The sequence below is a fragment of the Elephantulus edwardii genome, unplaced genomic scaffold (assembly GCF_000299155.1).
Source record: "Elephantulus edwardii isolate Elephantulus edwardi_28Jun2011 unplaced genomic scaffold, EleEdw1.0 scaffold00113, whole genome shotgun sequence".
In the NCBI taxonomy this organism is placed as follows: Eukaryota; Metazoa; Chordata; class Mammalia; order Macroscelidea; family Macroscelididae; genus Elephantulus; species Elephantulus edwardii.
Genome location: NW_006399863.1, coordinates 11,080,852 through 11,089,076, shown reverse-complemented (window position 1 = coordinate 11,089,076; position 8,225 = coordinate 11,080,852). Strand labels below are relative to the sequence as shown.

The following is an 8,225-nucleotide window of genomic DNA, read 5'->3' as shown; positions in this document are numbered from 1 at the left end:
TATTATACTGTCTTACACCTATGGGTAATATTAAAACTTAATTCTATAATGGCAGTATGGAATAACCACAGACAGTTTTGATTCTTTTTTAAATAATTTAAAGATAAGTATTAATTCCAGCATTTCAAATGAAAACAGGCTACACTTCAAGCTCAGAAACGATGCAATTAAGAGGACCACTGTACAGCTAAGTAGAAATTTTATGCCTATCTTTCATTCAATTGAACAAACATTCTCAAAGGCAGAAAAAAAAATAACTGGCTTACTTTTTTAAAATTTAAATAGTAAAGTATAAAATGAATTTGATTTTATTTGATTATTTGATTGCTACAAATAAAAAATATTTCAAAAATGAGCATTTGTAATCATTGTTTTTACTTTAGACTTCTAATTGTACTGCCAATGTGATACAAAACATAAAGAATATTTTTGGTTTATTTGGCAAAGTCATTCAAGCTGACACCTAATTTTCTTTCCTTTTAGGTAAGACTTTCGCCATGGAGGTGAGTAATCACACCGTGACTGAGTTCATCCTGTTGGGCTTCACAACAGACCCCGTGATGCAGCTGGTCCTGTTTGTGGTGTTCCTCGGCGTGTACTCTGTGACTGTGGTGGGAAATGTCACACTCATAGTGCTGATATGTAATGACTCCCGGCTTCACACACCCATGTATTTCTTCATTGGCAACCTGTCATTCCTGGACTTCTGGTATTCCTCTGTCTACACCCCGAAGATCATAGTGACCTGCATCTCTGAGGATAAAAGCCTCTCCTTTGCTGGTTGTGTAGCTCAGTTCTTCTTCTCTGCTGGCCTGGCCTACAGTGAGTGCTACCTGTTGGCCGCCATGGCTTATGACCGCTACATGGCCATTTCAAAACCTCTCCTCTATTCTCAGACTATGTCCATACGGTTATGTTCATTCTTATTGGCGGCCTCATATCTTGGTGGCTTTATTAATTCTTCTATCATCACCAGACGAACATTTACCTTAAGTTTCTGTAAAGACAATGTCATTGATGATTTTTTCTGTGATTTGCTTCCTCTGGTGAAGCTGGCTTGTGGCAGAAAAGATGGCTACCAGACTCTACTGTATTTCTTCCTGGGCTCCAACGTCATTACCCCTGTTGTATTCGTCCTCGCCTCTTACCTCTTCATCATCGCCACCATCCTGAGGATCCGCTCCACCCAGGGCCGCCTCAAAGCCTTCTCCACCTGCTCCTCCCACCTGATCTCTGTCACCTTATACTATGGCTCTATTCTCTACATCTACTGTCGACCCAGATCTAGCTACTCCATGGATAGAGACAAAATTGTTTCCACTTTTTACACTGTGGTCTTCCCCATGTTGAATCCCATGATCTACAGCCTGAGGAATAAGGATGTGAAAGAGGCCCTGAATAAACTCCTCAAATAAACTCAGGTTTCTCCCTCCTGAAAGAATTGCAAAGACAAAATTTTATCTGAATAAATTCAATCAAGGAACGTCTGATTCAGGTTAAAGAATTTTCCCCAGTCTTAATAACATAACATAGCCCAAAGCATCTAAGTTAAGAAAGTTAGAGGATTTAGGAAATAAAGTTTGACTGTTAAGGAAAGGAGTTTGGTTACATTTCATTAGCTGAAAATAACCAAAAACGTGGATTAAAAATAGATGTAAAAAGAAAATCTTAAATGTACATATCCTCCAATATCTTCATAAATAAAATTAACAAAGTGGTCCATCTCCACTGTTGTTATGTGCTGTGAAGTCAGAACTAAATCAAAGCTGACCCTCGGTGGGTTTTCAGAGGCTATAAACTACATGGGAGGAGACTGTCCATCTCTCTCCCATGGGGCAGCTGGTGGATTTGAACAGTGTGCCTTTTGATTGGTAGCACCAATCCCCTTCATCAGTGCCACTGTCTTGAAGACCTGTCCTACCTAAGGCTACCACACTTCACATTTCCCTCCATCCCTATTTATTTTTATCTCTCTCTACAGATAGATTGATAGATGGTAGGTAGATAGATAGATAGATAGATAGATAGATAGATAGATAGATAGATAGTAGATAGATAGAGAAACAAAATAGGCTGGATAAGTTGTTAATATTTTCTATGACTAGTAATTAGATGACTCTTATCACCTTCAGTTTCCCTAACAGAATTACCTAGGCATGTTTATATATCATTCCTCCCAGAAGCGTTACCAGGCAGCAACACACACTTCCATGGAAATTGAATCTGGAAGCTTGCTCTAACCTGCTAGTCTCTCCTATTTGTAAAAAAAGCTTATCAAGATAATATTGATAAGATTTTTTGTGAAGCACCATAATACCTAGATACCCTCTTACTAAGATTTCTGCCATTCAAATGGTGCCATTAGTAACATTAAAATGAATTATAATAATGGTAAATAACAATAATTAAAAAACAACCTGAAAGTCTATGAGTACACCTTATTCAAAAGGAAAAAAGTCTATAAAGAGAATACACAAAATAGTACATATTATATTGTAGCATCCTCCATATTTTGTTTCCAAGGTAGAAGTATCATCCCACCTTTGGGCTGTAACTCTAATAAATCTACCTTTAGTTTTTACCTTCAGAAAAAAAGAGTAAGCAATGTTAATACATGTTTATAAAGCACAATTTTACAAACTTGTTTCTCTAGGAGTAAATAGTGAAGAAAATACAAGGAACTGTCAAGTAGTCAAATAGCCACAGTGAAGGTGTCCTTCACTTAACAGGAAGAGCTTGTCAGCACTGACAAGGATGAACGTTCCTCTGGAGTGTTGACAGAAAGATAAAAATTCCTCCAAGTTTTTATACACAATAAACCCACTGCTATAAAATGTAACAGTGCAATTCTAGGTTGCTTGACTTAGAAAAGTTTGAAAAAAGATAGCTCTTTCAGCTACTCAGTCATATTTTCTAAGAGATAAATAAGATCTCTCTATTCCCTACAAGTACTAATAATCATCCTATAAAATATGTATTAGATTAAATAGCACCACTATATCAAAAATTATATTACAGTAGAAGAAAGTTGACTATTTAACGTCAACCAAATGGCACTGGAGAACGCATCATTCCCAGAGGGCAACGTTAGATATATTTGTGTTAGTATGTATTTAGAGAGGTTATCTCAACTCCAGAATCATTGCAAAATAATATTACCAAGATAAAGAAAATAGTAAACTTAAGAATAAAAAAAATTAATTTAATGTAAAATTTTAATTGAATGCATGCCCTTGATGTTTATCTGTAACGGATTTCAGACTATTTTTAAATGTAAATTTAGCAATAAATCTTTTTCTGATTTCTTTTTTAATTTTTTCCTATACTTTAACATTTCCATATAGGTTTTTTTCATGGACATCCAGTCACATACACTGTGTTTCCTTCAAGCACATTGTGTTTTATGTAATTACTATTGGTCTGTGCCTGTTAACACTTAGTCTTACCAAATCCCCAATGCATCTTGACTCTGCCTTCACAGATGGCCCCCCATCCATTCACAGTAACTCTTAACCACTCTGTGGGGAATCCTTCATCTGTTGTATGTGTTTTGCAATACGAAAAAGACCTTTCCATTCTAACTTGAAATGATAATATACATTCCTACGGGAAATTATAAGTGATGATGTTTACATTCCCAACAGAAAATGTTCTCAACGTTGATAGAAAGATAAAATTTCCTACCAGTTTTTATACACAACAGCCCAATTGCTATAAAATGTAACAGTGCAATTCTATGTGGCTTGACTTAGACACGTTTGAAAAAAAGGAAAGCTTTTTCAGCCACACAGTCATATTTTCTAAGAGATAAGTTTTCTCCATCACCTACAAGGACTAACAATCTTCTTATAAAATATGGATTCGTTTAAATAGCACCAATATATGAAAAAAAAACACAACAAAATGAGCTAAGTAAATTGAATATTAAACAGCACATCTATGCATTAAAGACAACATTCAGGATCCATGATTCAATAGAAGTTGCATATTATCAAACTCACGGGTATTATTTATTATAGCAAAGAGTAATATTGGAAGTAGGAGTGGCATCCACTTCCTAAGTAACATGCCTCAGGAAATCCTATGAACTTTGATAATTGTTGACAGTTGTAGAGGGACTTCAAGCCTTTTGTTCATAGGGTCACTATGAGTTGTGCTCGATTCGAAGGCAATCAACAACAACAAAAACTACGAAGAGTAATAAACCCCACAAAGGGAAAAGACAACCCCAGACTGACCCAGGGAAGACCATGAGTAAGCTTCCAGGAGTCCTCTCCTAGCCACCTTTTGCAGGATGCCCCAGATTCCCTGAGAAATACCTTGGGAAAAAGGTGACACGTTGCCAGCTAAAGAAGTCAATTAGAAACCCAGGCTTTGATTTGGAACTTTTCACATACCAATCCTCTGCTTAATATATGCATTAAAATTTCAGACATGTAGAAAGAAATCATATGTTCAGTATAAAGTACATTATTTATATGAACAACTTAGGCATACTGAGCCGTTTTTATCATTTCTCTGACTTGTGGGTGTTTTCTCAACATCTAAGCTCCCAGGCACATGTCTAAAGTCAACCTTGTCAGCAGAACTTTCCAAGAAAAGTCAGCCTTCTATGTTAACCTCCTCTCTATGTGTTCTCATTTAAAAAAAAACAAACAAAAAACCAAAAAAACAAAAAAAAAAAACACCAAAAAAAAATAACCCAACTTAATTGTTCTAAAAAGAAAATGAGCAACTGTCAAATTTTTTCACAAAATAAAATGTAAACAAGCATGTTTCTAGACAATTGGTCCTCTAATATTCCCAAAGAAGTACCATTTTCGGGTCCTCTCTGAACAGTTGCTGCATCTTCTAACCTCAGCCTTTATTGGATGATGGAGAAGAGATGGAAGTTGTTAACAATTTCAGCTTACTAAGCTCTACAATCAACACTCTGGGCACCAGCAGTCAGGAAATTAAAAGACAAATTGTATTTGGGAAGTCTTTTATCAGAGACCTCTCCAAAGTGCTAATGAGCAATGATATCAGTCAAGGGACTAAGGCATGCCTGATCCAGGCCATGGTCTTTGCAATTACTTCCTATACATCAAAGAGCAGGACAAAGACTAAAGATAACAGAACAAGAATTGATGTTTTTGAGTTGTGATACTGGAGAAGAGCATTGAATATACCATGGGCCACCAGGAAAAAAAAAACAAAAACAGATCTGTCTTGGAGACAGTGAAATCAAGTTGTTCCTTGGAAGCAAGGATTTTGAAGCTCCATATCACAGACTTTAGGCATAGTGCCAGAAGGGACCAGTTCTTGGAAAGGATTTCATGCATAGAAAGATGGCGGGACAGTGCAGACAGATTGACACAGAAACTAGGGTAATGCGAGTAGTTGGGTTGGAGTCAGTGAGACTGCCCCAGGATAGCACAGGCCTCAGAGTTGTACTAGGGTCGCTAGGAGTCACAGGTGATTAGAGGGCACGTGACAACAGCAATGAGAAGTCATGTTACATTTAGTTGTTAGGTGCCATTGAGTCAGTTCTGATTCATAGAAAACCTTATGTACAAGAAAATGAAACATTTCTCAGCTGTGTCATTCTCCCATCACTGCTGGGTTACAACCCTTCTGTCAACTCATATTGCTGAGGGTTATTGTTTCCCACACCCCCCACCCCTTAATTTCTCCTTTACCTAGAATGAGATTCTTCTACAGGGACTAGTCCCTACAGGGACCAAACGTTGTAAGACAAATCTTGGGCCCTACTTGACTCCATAAAGCACTATGGAATATGCTATGGGTTTTTACATTAGCATTTCAATTTTTCTGAATTCAGATTTGGATAATCTTTAGTTCAGACATCCATGTAAATTCCCAGAGAGCACACTATTATTACTCCACATGCGTGTTTCAACTTAGATCATGTTGGTGTGAATTACCAATTTTTTAAAAGAGCCTGGTTTCAGAAGAGTATTAGGAAACATGGTCATCTACCAAAAAAAACCCCAATGTCTGTTTTGTACCAGCTAGTGCTTAACCATGTGAGCTTTTGCTTTGACAGTTAAACACTGGATTCAGAGTTTTTCAAGATGTACTCTTTTTAAAGGAGGTCCTGAAGGAGTGTTGAATAGATAAACAGCTAAGTACAGTTCCTCTTGACTCCAGTGTGAAATACAGGTGATTTTTCCCTGTAGATTAAGGTCCATCACTGACCAAAGGGTGACCCTCACTATTTAATTGAATAAGGAGTGCATGATATCCAGGTGAAAGAGACATACTTCACTTTCTCATAACAATGAAGATGTTCCTTTAGGGAATAATTTCTCCCTTGGAAATGCAGACTTGAAATCTACTGCACTCAAGGGAAATAAAAGTCTGAGGGGCCAATTTGTAGAGATCAATCCCTGGAGAAGGCATGCTTGGCAAAGTAGGAAGTTACCAAAAAAGAAGGTGTCTCTCACTGGCTTGGATTGACTCACTGGCTGTAAGTACTGGGACCAATAAGAATCCAGTATATAACTTGGCCAGGTCTCTTCTGGTTGGCTCAGGAATTTTATGTTGACCTTGTTGAACTTTCACAGGAATGTACAGAGGTGTCATGGTTTCTTCCACTCTTCCTTAACTTTCATCCTTTGAAGTCATATATGAATTATAATCTGATGTCACTACTTGCCTTTCTGACATTTTTCTTTCATAAAGCTGTTTCTCCTAAAATTCCTACATTTAATTCCATCTTTGTATTTTCTACTCAGAAGATTAATAGTCTATATTAACATTTTTATAACAACAACAACGACATATTAACATTGCTCCAAATATCTACTAAGCACATTCCTGTAAAGTGCCCAAACGCTTAGCCTGGCATACGTAGAAGCTGAGTACCAGAGCTGTGGGGCTAGGACTCTTGGTCAGTATAACTGACCTTAGAACTGACTCTTTCTTTGAAAGACCTCAAGGCTCAATTCTTTGGCACCACAAAGGTCGTAGCCACTGCAGTTCCATAGTTTCTCTGGATGTTTATTCATGTTCACAGAAATAAGGCTTCATTTAGTGGCTACTGTTTAAACACATATCTTAGAGGACCTCTCTTTAGAAGTGTAGAATGAGAAACTTTGTCTTGCTTAACTTTGGGAAAATTCAATATCTGAAGAAGGAGATCATGCTTAGTAAGGAATACCGTCAACAATGACAAAAAAGGAGATAGAATGATGCATTAGTTTTAACAAGTGCAAAAACAGCATAATTGTTAGAATGTCACAACACTATCAGTTTTGTCATATTCATAGATTGATTCTTGGCACCAGCAGTGAGGAAATCAAAAGACAAATTGCACTACGAAAATCTGTTATCAGGGACTTCTCCAGAGTACTGAGAAACAGTGACGTCAGCTTAGAGACTAGGTGCACCTGATTTTTGCAATTACTTCCTACACTTCAGAGAGCTGGGCAATGACTAAGAATGACAGAAGAATTGATGCCTTTGAGTTGTGGTACCAGAGAAGAATATTACCATGGATCACCAAGAGAACAAACAAGTCTGTCTGGGAGAGTGTACAACCAAGTTTCTCCTTGGAGGCTAGGATTTCGAAGCTCCATCTCACATATGTTGGGCATGTGGCCAGGAAAGACCAGTCCTTGGAGAAAGACATCATACTTGGAAGGGTGGAGGGACAGTGCAGGAGAGGAAGAACCAGGATAAGATGCATTGATATAGTAACTGGGGTAATGAGGGTAGGTGTGTTTGAGTCAGTGAGACTGGCTCAGGACAGGGCAAATTTCAGAGGTGCTGTACATAGGGTTGCTATGAGGTAGCTCAATGACACATAACTACAACCAAAACATGCTTACTTAACATTGATACCTAACAACAATAAAAATCTCTGTGAGTAATAGTTCATTATCTCTATCCTTTTGCTACACATCTCTTACTCATAATGTGGAGTGGGACATCACGTAAATAAAGCAATCTACAAGTATACATCTAAAGATGGTGGCAGGTTAAAGTCTGCTGGGAAATAAGTATATGAAGCATACTAATACTAAAGCAAATTCATCCTAAACATGGTAACTATTCAGAGGAAAATCATTCATTTTCAGTATTTGATTGTTGTTGTTGTTGTTATGTGCCGTCGAGTTGTTTTCGACTCATAGCGACCCTATGCACAACAGCCCTAAACCCTGCTCTATCCTGCGCCAACCGCACTGCCTCTGACACACCCATCCCGATTACCCCAGTCA

General features: G+C 37.7%; 1 pseudogene; it reads left to right on the top strand.

The window, feature by feature from the left end:
* The first annotated feature begins 497 nt into the window (after window positions 1-497).
* LOC102870020 lies at window positions 498-1,436 on the top strand (annotated as a pseudogene).
* Window positions 1,437-8,225: the final 6,789 nt, after the last annotated feature.